The following is a 10,588-nucleotide window of genomic DNA, read 5'->3' as shown; positions in this document are numbered from 1 at the left end:
TTGACCCGGTTGTGCATGGTCCTTTTGGGTTGCCTTCACCGAAGCAACTAGACAGGATGATTTATGGAAAGAGAGAGGTTATTATGGTTTATTAATATATATTATATGAATAATATATTAAAGGAGAAATCATATAGTTTAATTAGTATTAGTCAAGAATTAATTGAGAATTAATTTTGTGGCTGAAAGAGATTAATTAAATAAAGGGGACTGGAACTGTCAATTGTGTGATAGTTGGTTTTGGGCTGTGAACTCTCATGGACATAAGGGGGACGAAATTAGGAGTGGAAGCCCACTCTAGTTTCGTCCAAGGAGGCCTTATTCCAGAAGGTTCTCAAGCTGCTTAGGGCCTAAGTCATCCAATTAGGCTTTTGACTGAAACCCTAGCAGCTCAGGTATTTAAGGGACCCCAGGGCTTCAGTTTCGGCTACACCAAGAAACCCTAAGGTTACTATAGCCGAAATTGTGCCTCTCTTCTCCTCTCTCCTAGATCATATTCTTGCTTGTGGTGTTTGTAAGCCATTAGAGGTGTTACACTTGTGACACTAAGCTTCTTGAAGATCAAAGATTCTTGCAACTATTGAAAGGTATCATTTAAACTTGTTGTATTCTAGATTTCGTTTTAATAGTATGCTAGATTATGGTTTCAAGCTTTGGATAAAATTTGCATGTACAATAGAGAAACCTAGATCCAAAGCTTTAGGGTTTTGCATGTGCACATAGGAATGTTCTTTTGCTCAAAACCCATCAGTGGTATCAGAGCCTTGCTTGTTTTCTATTGTATTTGATGCATAGTGTCTTTATTCATTGCTTAAAATCGAATTTTTGGCTATCTGCCTGACAGACTCGTCGAGCCCAAAGAGGTACTCGACGAGTCCTGCATGGGGCTCGGCGAGTCGGGATGTCAGACAGAGGGAATTTCGGGATTTTATGTCTATTTTGCTGTGGGATAATTACCAAAACGTTTTTAATTGATAAAATATGAATTTTATTGATATTATGTGATTATCCTTGCTAAAATAAAAGATAATGTCAAATTAATTGAATAATTATTTCCTTATATGATAAATGTTAATTATTTGAATTATTTGGTCAATTATCTTGCATGAAATTGGATTAGGTCAAAATTAGATAATCACCAAAATTAATTGTTTAATTATTTATTTGAATTATGATCTAGATAGTTTTGAAATGTTTCAAAACTTGCCCTCAAGTTTTGGAATTTAAATTTTTGGATTAAAAGTTTAATTTTGAAATAATTAAATTCCAAACCCTAGAATTTTACAAGTTTAAAATTCACCCTATACTATTATAATATTATAAGAATAATTATTATATATGTATAACATAAATTCTAGTCTTACCGTTAGTAGGCCTCATTCACGAAGCCGATCTATAAGGGGGTATAAGGTTATGGCCTATAAAATGGCCGTTTAATGGGTGTCCACTCTCACCCACCACTTCCTTGATTGGTGGAGGCTCGTTAGCCGAACGGGTAGGATAGGGCAACCTAATTCCTCATTAAAAGTATAATGATTAATAAAGTAACTAAATGTTTTATAAAATTCCCAATCTTAGTTACCTTTAGGAAAAATGTGAATTTGATGCTATTCCATGGAATTACACTTTGTACCCTTGCTAAGACGTTAGTGGAGCGTGTGTGGTTAACCGGCACACTAATATGGCTCTAAGCACAGGTGTCAAAGGGTGACTTGTTGTTTGTCTTAAATCAATGGAGTGTGTATGGCTAACCGGCACATTGATTAGGTGACTGTAACATCGAGGGCACCAAGTACGTTTGCATGGTTATTCACACCTTGTTTGTGATCCTCGGTATCCCACTCACAAACTTGAAGGGCATATCGAGATTTAAACATGCCATTGAAAATTTCAATGAATCTCAAAAGATCTAGGAGTTTCAATACATTTAAAACTTAATTATCTTTTGTTTTTCATGGTGGAAATTAGTGAATCGTCATTCACTTACCTTCAAATTATTTGCAATTTAAATTATGACATCCCTCTTTTAAGTTGTAAATAATGTTGTTGGATCCTAGCCCTAATTTCTCATTTAGGTGTTTAATTGGGGATTCTTATCTAATCAAACTTTGTCTCTTTTCTTTTCAGATGTCTAACTCGAACAACAACAACGCTTCAGGATCAACCTCTTCAGGCTCATTCTCACTCATGAATTTATGTGGGAGGGTGATTTTCGATGGGACCAATTTCAATGATTGGATCCGCAACATTCGAATGGTTATCCGCTACGAGGACAAAGAATATGTCTTCGACAAGGAGCTGAAGGAGGTGAATGTCAACACTGCTACTCCAGAGGAGATCGCTGCCTTTGAGGCCCATGAGCGTGATGCCACGAAAGTCCACTGCATCATGCTAGCGACCATGACTGCTGAACTCCAAAAGTCCCACAAGGACTACTATCTGTATGAGATGCACCAGGATTTGCTGGAAAGGTACCACCAAAGTGCGAGGTAGGAGAGGTACGAGATCATCACTTGATGATCACGACCAAGATGAGGGACAGAGAGTATGTCACTGCTCATCTGCAGAAAATGCAGAGGTATGTCGACCGCCTGCTGAAGTTAAATGTTAACTTCGATGAAGAGTTGGCGATTGATATCATTCTTCATTCGTTGCCACCCTGCTTCAACCAGTTTCGCATGACCTACCACATGAACAAAGAGGAGGTCAGCTTGAGCAAGCTTCAAGGCTTGTTAAGGATTGCTGAGAGCAACCTCAAGGAAAAATCCGTTGCACCAACTCCTACTCCTACTACTTCCCCAGTTATGGCTATTGGGCAAGGAAAGGGTAAGAAGAGGAAGGCTCCTTCAAAGAGCCACCATAAGGGAAAGTCTCACAATGGCACCTCTTCTAATGGAACCAAAGCTGGTATCACTGCGCCATCCTCCAACCCAAAGGATGCAGAGTGCTATCACTGCCACGACAAAGGGCACTAGAAACGAAGCTGCCCAAAGTATCTGCAGGACATCAAGGATGGAAAGATAAAACCATCCTACGCAGGTATTTATACTATTCAATCAAATGACTCATCGCATGCTATTTCTTGGGTTCTTGATACAGGATGTGGTTTTCACATTTACTCTGATTTATAGGGCCTAAGAAGAAATAGAGATGTGGAGCATGGGAAGATAAACCTGATCATAGGAAACAGAAGATCGTCGCCTGTCACCAAGATTGTGCTTAGTAGTGGGTTAGGACTAGAGTTGAATAATTGTTGCTATTCGCCAGAAATGGCTAGAAACATCATTTCTTTTCATGGATTGTATAGACAAGGATTTAGATATTCATTTGATAATGAAAAGGGTTCTATTAATGCTTATCTTAATGGTGTTTTCTATTTCGAAGCATTTCCTTGTAATGGAATATATGAAACTGTGATGGTTGTAGACAATTTCGAAAATGATGTATTGCATATCGATTCTTCCAATGATTTGGATAAAGCATGCTTGTGGCATTGTCGTCTTGGAAATGTCAACAAGAAACGCATAGCCCAACTCCAAAAGGATGGAGTGTTGGAGTCATTCGACCTCAGGGACGATGACGTGTGCGAGTCTTGTTTACTTGGAAAGATGACCAAGTCACCCTTCACTGGTTCTTGTGAAAGGGGTGAGGGTTTATTGGATCTCATACATACAGATGTATGTGGACCCTTTAGATCCACCACAAGGGATGCAAGCCGCTTCTACGTGACTTTTACCGATGATTATAGCAGATATGGCTATATCTACTTAATCAAGCACAAGTCAGAAACCTTTGAAAAGTTCAAAGAGTTCAAGCAGGAAGTAGAGAATCAGTTGGGCAGGAAAATCAAGATGCTTCGATCTGATCGAGGTGGAGAGTACCTTAGTCTTGAATTCCACGACTACCTCAAGGAATGCGGAATCGCTTCATAATTGACGCCACCTAGGACACCGCAGTTGAATGGTGTAGCTGAGAGGCACAATCGAACCTTGCTCGACATGGTTCGTTCAATGATGAGTCGTGCTTCGCTACCTATCTCATTATGGGGGTATGCCTTAGAAATTGCCGCCCATATCCTTAACTTAGTCCCTACGAAGAAGGTTGTCAAAACACCTCACGAGATGTGGACAAGGAAATCTCCCTCGTTGGAACATATCAAGATATGGGGTTGCGAGTCTTTCGTAAGACGAGAGACTCACGACAAGCTCAAACCTCGTAGTGAGCGATGTATTTTCATCGGCTACCCGCAAAAGTCCTTTGGATATCTCTTCTACAGACCAAGTGACAATGTTGTCTTCGTTGCAAGGAGAGGGGTTTTCCGAGAGCGAGAACTCATAATCCAAGGAGACAGTGGGAGGCAAATCGATCTTGAAGAGCTTCAAGAATCGAACGATGAAGGAACCTCCAACACTGGCGCTCAACCTGAGGAGGAAACTCATGTTGAACCAATTGACGAGTCCTTACCTCTTAGACGTTCTAGTAGAGTTAGTGTTCCACCTATGTTATATGGTTTTCATATAACAAGTGAAGGTGATACGTTTATTAGTGACGGTACATTGATAAATTTGGATGAACCTAATAGATACAAGGAATCCATAACAGGCCCGGAATCTGCAAAATGGAAAGAGGCTATGGACAGCGAGATTCAGTCCATGTATGACAACCAAGTTTGGAATTTGGTTAACAATGTGCCAGGTCATAAGACCGTCGGGTGCAAGTGGATCTTCAAGAAGAAGACCGACATGGATGGGAAAGTACACACTTATAAGGCGCGATTGGTTGCGAAGGGCTTTACACAAACTCCAGGAGTTGACTATGATGAGACCTTCTCGCCAGTTGCGAATATAAAGTCTATTAGGGTGATGCTAGCCATTGCTGCATTTCATGATTATGAAATATGGCAGATGGATGTCAAAACCGCTTTCCTTAATGGGAAGTTGGCTGAGGATGTTTACATGAGTCATCCAGAGGGTTTTGTCAATGCGAAGCATCCTAATAAAGTGTGTAAGCTTGAGAAATCCATTTATGGATTGAAACAAGCGTCTCACAGATGGAATCTTTGTTTCGATGAGAAAGTCAAAGAGATTGGCTTCCTGCGAAGCGAGGATGAATCATGTATATATGTCAAACCCAGTGGGAGTATACTTAGCTTCCTCGTATTGTATGTCGATGACATAATACTCATAGGAAACGACATCCCGACCCTGCAGGAAGTTAAGTCCTGGCTTGGGAAGTGTTTCGCTATGAAGGACCTCGGAGAGGCTGCCTATATTTTGGGAATAAGGATAATGAGAAACAGGAGTAAGAGACTAATAGGACTTAGTCAGAATACTTACTTAGATAAAGTACTAAAACGTTTTAGTATGGAGAATTCTAAGAAAGGGGAGTTACCAATCCAAAGCAACGCCAAACTGAGTAAGACTCAGAGCCCGAGTACAGAGATCGAGATAGTAGAGATTAGCCGAATACCTTACGTTTTCGCAGTTGGCTCAATCATGTATGCTATGACTTGTACTCACCCTGATGTGGCATTCGCCTTGAGCATGGTCAGCAGATATCAGGGAAACCCTGGCAGAGCACATTGGACCGCAGTCAAGAATATTCTTAAGTACCTTCAGAGGAACAAGGAATGGTTTCTAGTCCTCGGTGGGAGTGATGACTTAAGGGTGCGAGGGTATAGTGACGCCAGTTTTTAGACCGACCGAGACAACTACCGTTCTCAGTCAGGCTGGGTCTTTACACTAAATGGAGGAGCACTGAATTGGAAAAGTTCCAAGCAGGTGACCGTAGCTGATTCGACGTGCGAATCAGAGTACATAGCGGCGAGTGAAACGTCAAAGGAGGCGATATGGTTGAAGAACTTCATTGGAGACCTTGGAGTTGTGCCACCCATAAAGAAGCCTATGGAGATTTTCTGCGATAATGAAGGAGCGGTTGCCTTGACCAAGGAACCGAGGGATCATGGCAGATCTCGACATATCGACAGAAAATATCACTTTATTAGACATCGGGTAGAAGATGGACTCCTCGTAGTGAAGAGGGTATTGCCAGAGGTTAACCCATCAGATCCACTTACGAAGGGACTGAGTAGGGTTAAGCACTTGCAGCACGCTAGGATCATTGGGCTGAAGGACGATATTAGTTTAGATTAGATAGCTTCGAAACGTGTAATAGATAAATTGTAATTAACATTTGATGATTAAATAAAGGTGTATTATTTATAAGTAAAGTTACTGTCTTGTGTTAATCATTTACCGATTGTTTCACTTTGCATGTTTTGACCTCCTAAATAATAAGATTATTCGAACAGTTCACAGTCGCTCATACTTTGGAAGTAGGTATGAAAGAAGACTGTCATGAATTGGCTTGTAGATTGTCTGAAGTGTATTAGACATAGCAAAAGTTTGCTACAACGTTCATGAGAGCTTATGAACTAAGATTTGAGCATTGGATTAAACCCACGCTTGCTGGTATCACTTCATGGAATTTATCACGAGTGATCGCAAGACGATAATATCATATAATCTTTAAACCTAGATATATGGTTTATTGTTTTCAAGTTAGTTGTGCATTGATAATGCATAAACGCATCAGTAACTTGATGTTATAAAACGCATTGTTGTGTACGATTTGATGAGTGAATAGTAAATGCATATAAGTCAAATTTTATCTGTTCCTTTATGCTAAGTGGGTAAAAGCGATATCTGGGCCCCTCGATGATTTGGTTTGACTTATGTGCCGGGCCCGGTCAGGACTGAATTGATGTGTTCAATTAAGTTCTATGTAAGACGAATCAGAGATCGAGAAACAAACTGCTGGACAATAAGTATGACTATGTTCCATGTATTTGTGCGCACGATATCTAGAACGGAGGATTATACGATCCCTTATCTAAAGGACAGGTTACTGATAAGATCAGAATTTGACAGCGTCTTTGAGAGCTACGATTGCTAGTCGGATCCTAAAGTCGTATTTGCATTTATAGTTACTAGACTTATCCAAGTAGGAGACTGTTGGATTAGTGTCTAAGTCCATAACTATATTTGGTATGTACTTGACCCGGTTGTGCATGCTCCTTTTGGGTTGCCTTCACCGAAGCAACTAGACAGGATGATTTATGGAAAGAGAGAGGTTATTATGGTTTATTAATATATTATATGAATAATATATTAAAGGAGAAATCATATAGTTTAATTAATATTAGTCAAGAATTAATTGAGAATTAATTTTGTGGCTGAAAGAGATTAATTAAATAAAGGGGACTGGAACTGTCAATTGTGTGATAGTTGGTTTTGGGCTGTGAACTCTCATGGACATAAGGGGGACGAAATTAGGAGTGGAAGCCCACTCTAATTTCGTCTAAGGAGGCCTTATTCCAGAAGGTTCTCAAGCTGCTTAGGGCCTAAGTCATCCAATTAGGCTTTTGACTGAAACCCTAGCAGCTCAGCTATTTAAGGGACCCCAGGGCTTCAGTTTCGGCTACACCAAGAAACCCTAAGGTTACTATAACCGAAATTGTGCCTCTCTTCTCCTCTCTCGTAGATCATCTTCTTGCTTGTGGTGTTTGTAAGCCATTAGAGGTGTTACACTTGTGACACTAAGCTTCTTGAAGATCAAAGATTCTTGCAACTATGAAAGGTATCATCTAAACTTGTTGTATTCTAGATTTCGTTTTAATAGTATGCTAGATTAGGGTTTCAAGCTTTGGATAAAATTTGCATGTACAATAGAGAAACCTAGATCCAAAGCTTTAGGGTTTTGCATGTGCACATAGGAATATTCTTTTGCTCAAAACCCATCAGATAACAGGGACTTATTATGCAGCTGATGGCGGAGAGTGGGTCGGAGATTACCCTAGGGCAAGCCGAGGATGATATTAGCACGTGAAGCAGTAGTAGTAGAAGGGACTTGGTGGAGTCGAGGCAGTTCTTGAGGAAAGTACGGATAGATGTGGAAGGTAGTATGGGCCCTGAAGGGTTTTGAGCATTCTAACACTCCTATGGTGTACATGCAACCCTATAAACCTTGGATCTATGTTTTCTCTATTATACATGCAAATATTTAATATTCCAAGGTTTCATCCTAACTAGCATAATATGAAGCAACTATACTACAAGAATCTAGTAGAATGACATACCTTTTGATGTTGTAGCTTGATTCCATGGAGCTTAAGAGCCTAGTGCCTCAAGTGTGACACCTCAAATGGTTCACACAACACCAAGAACCCTTGGAATAACTAGAGAATAAGGATACATGTACCAAATCCGTTTTTTCCCTCTTGTGTATACACACTAGTGCCCATTTCATGAACTAGGAACCTCTTTATATAGTGTGGAGGATTAGGGTTACATTCATGTAAACCCTAATACCCATGACCTTTCATTTCCATAGGATCCACGGGTTAAACACTCCATGGACTATCCATGAAAGCTTAGCCCAACTTAAATGAACTTGGCCCACCACATATATAAGAGTCCATATTTAATTAGTTCCTTTTGATCACTAGATTAATTCTAAATTAATTCTTGATCAATACTAATTAAATAATATGATTTCATATTAATATATTAGAACTTATAATATATTAATATAAATCACTAGTATCCTTTTTTTTCTCATTTTGTCTATCCAATTATTCCGATGCCATGCAACCCAAATGGACCATGCCAAATCGGGTCAAGTACATACCAATTATAGTTATGGACTTAGACACTAATCCAATAGTCTCCCACTTGGATAAGTCTAAAACTATTATTATGTATGACTCCAAAACCCGACTAGCAATCGTAGCTCTTAAAACTGTTGTCGAACTCTGAACAAATCAATGACACGTCCATTAGATAAGGGATCATATATTCCTCCATTCTAGATATCATATGGACTGAGACATGGATTAAAATCATTCTCTCTGTCCATTTGTTGTTTCCCGATTTCCGATTTATGACGACCGACTAATTGAACAAATCAAATCAGTCCAGGCTTGGCCTAGCACTTCGGGGTGTCATCACTAAACCATCGAGGGGCTCACAGATATCACTTTTATCCCTTTAAGGGTAAAAGGAATGGATAAACTTCGACTCATATGCTTGTTCTACTACTTGTTGAATCATACACAAAGGCACGTTTTATAACATCAAGTTACCAATGAGTTTTCGTACAATCAATGTATAACCAACTCATAGGCAACAACTCATATCTCTAGGTTTGAAGAATATAAGATATTATCGTCTCATGATCACTCGTGATAAAATCCATGAAGTGAGTCAAATGAGCGTGGGTTTAATCCAATACTCAGAACTTATGAGCACTCATGAATGTTGTAGCAACTCTTGCTATGTCCACTACCTTGGACATCTACAAACCAACTTCATGACAATCTTGCCTTAATACCTACTTCCAACGTATTATAGACTGTGGATGGTTTGAATAACTTAGTCATTCAGGAAGAACGACCTAGTTATTCTGGAAGTCAAAACATGCAAAGTGAAACACAAGAATAATCGAATCCAATATGGTCTCAGAACTTATGAATATAAATAGAACACCTTTTATTTATCACCATATTGATTACACATTATTCATTGCATATTGTTTCAAATTATCAACTTTATACTTGAATCAAAACAATAGTCATGCAATGCTCCAAGCATGCACACTATGTTTATCCAAACAATAGTCACGCCATACACCAAATATGCACACTATGTTTGTCCAAACATTAGTTATGCCATACACCAAGTATGCACACTAAGTTTGTCTATGATCTTTTACTTTGTGAAATAGATCGATTGAAACATAATTCCAATGATTCACATTTCACAATCCCAAATCCTTACAGCAAATGCAAGAATTCCAAATTCCTGCCATTTACCGAAATCTTCTTAGATTTTAAACTTATATGCACTGATCCTCTTGTAATGATTATGCACAAAGTCACAAAGACTTGTCAACAGTCATTACAGAGTATTCCAATGGAGATCATTCCATGGAAAGGAAGTCTCAAATTCAAAGTACATTGCTTTGAACATCCTTCTTGCATTAAGTTTCCTAATCTTACACAGATTTAATGAATGACTTCCACCTATGGGAATATTTCCATATTCTCGTTTTGACTATCACTTCTGAATAAGAGTTGCCTCTTTTCAGAATATGTCAATATGGTCCTCTAAAAAATTTACACCATACTTCCAACTGTCCCTGAGCAACCATTGTCCTCGACAATTGCTTAATCATTTTAGTCATATCCATTCTAGACTTTTCCCCTCTTAATGCCCTGGGCATTTGGAAAAATTTAGAAAGGATGAATATTATAGCACATGCAATCGACCCTATATCCGAAGCATATGGGACACGATTCATGATGTCTTACAAAAAGACATGATACTGGACCAGTCTTTTGCTATAATATTTCTATTTCTATTTGTCATGTTCTCACAATTCAGATTATGAAAAGGGATGCCGTAATCATAATCGAATTTTAGAACGCAAATAGTGTTCCCATATATAGAAGTTCCTTATGTTGAACCATTCCAACATGACAATCATATATATACTTGACTAAATTTGATTAAAATCTCAATCTAAGCTT

This window comes from Lactuca virosa, chromosome 1 (genome assembly GCF_052849685.1).
Source record: "Lactuca virosa cultivar CGN04683 chromosome 1, Lactuca_virosa_CGN04683_v6, whole genome shotgun sequence".
Lineage (NCBI taxonomy): Eukaryota > Viridiplantae > Streptophyta > Magnoliopsida > Asterales > Asteraceae > Lactuca > Lactuca virosa.
The sequence above is the reverse complement of the archived record's forward strand: the minus strand, read 5'-3'. Positions refer to the sequence as shown.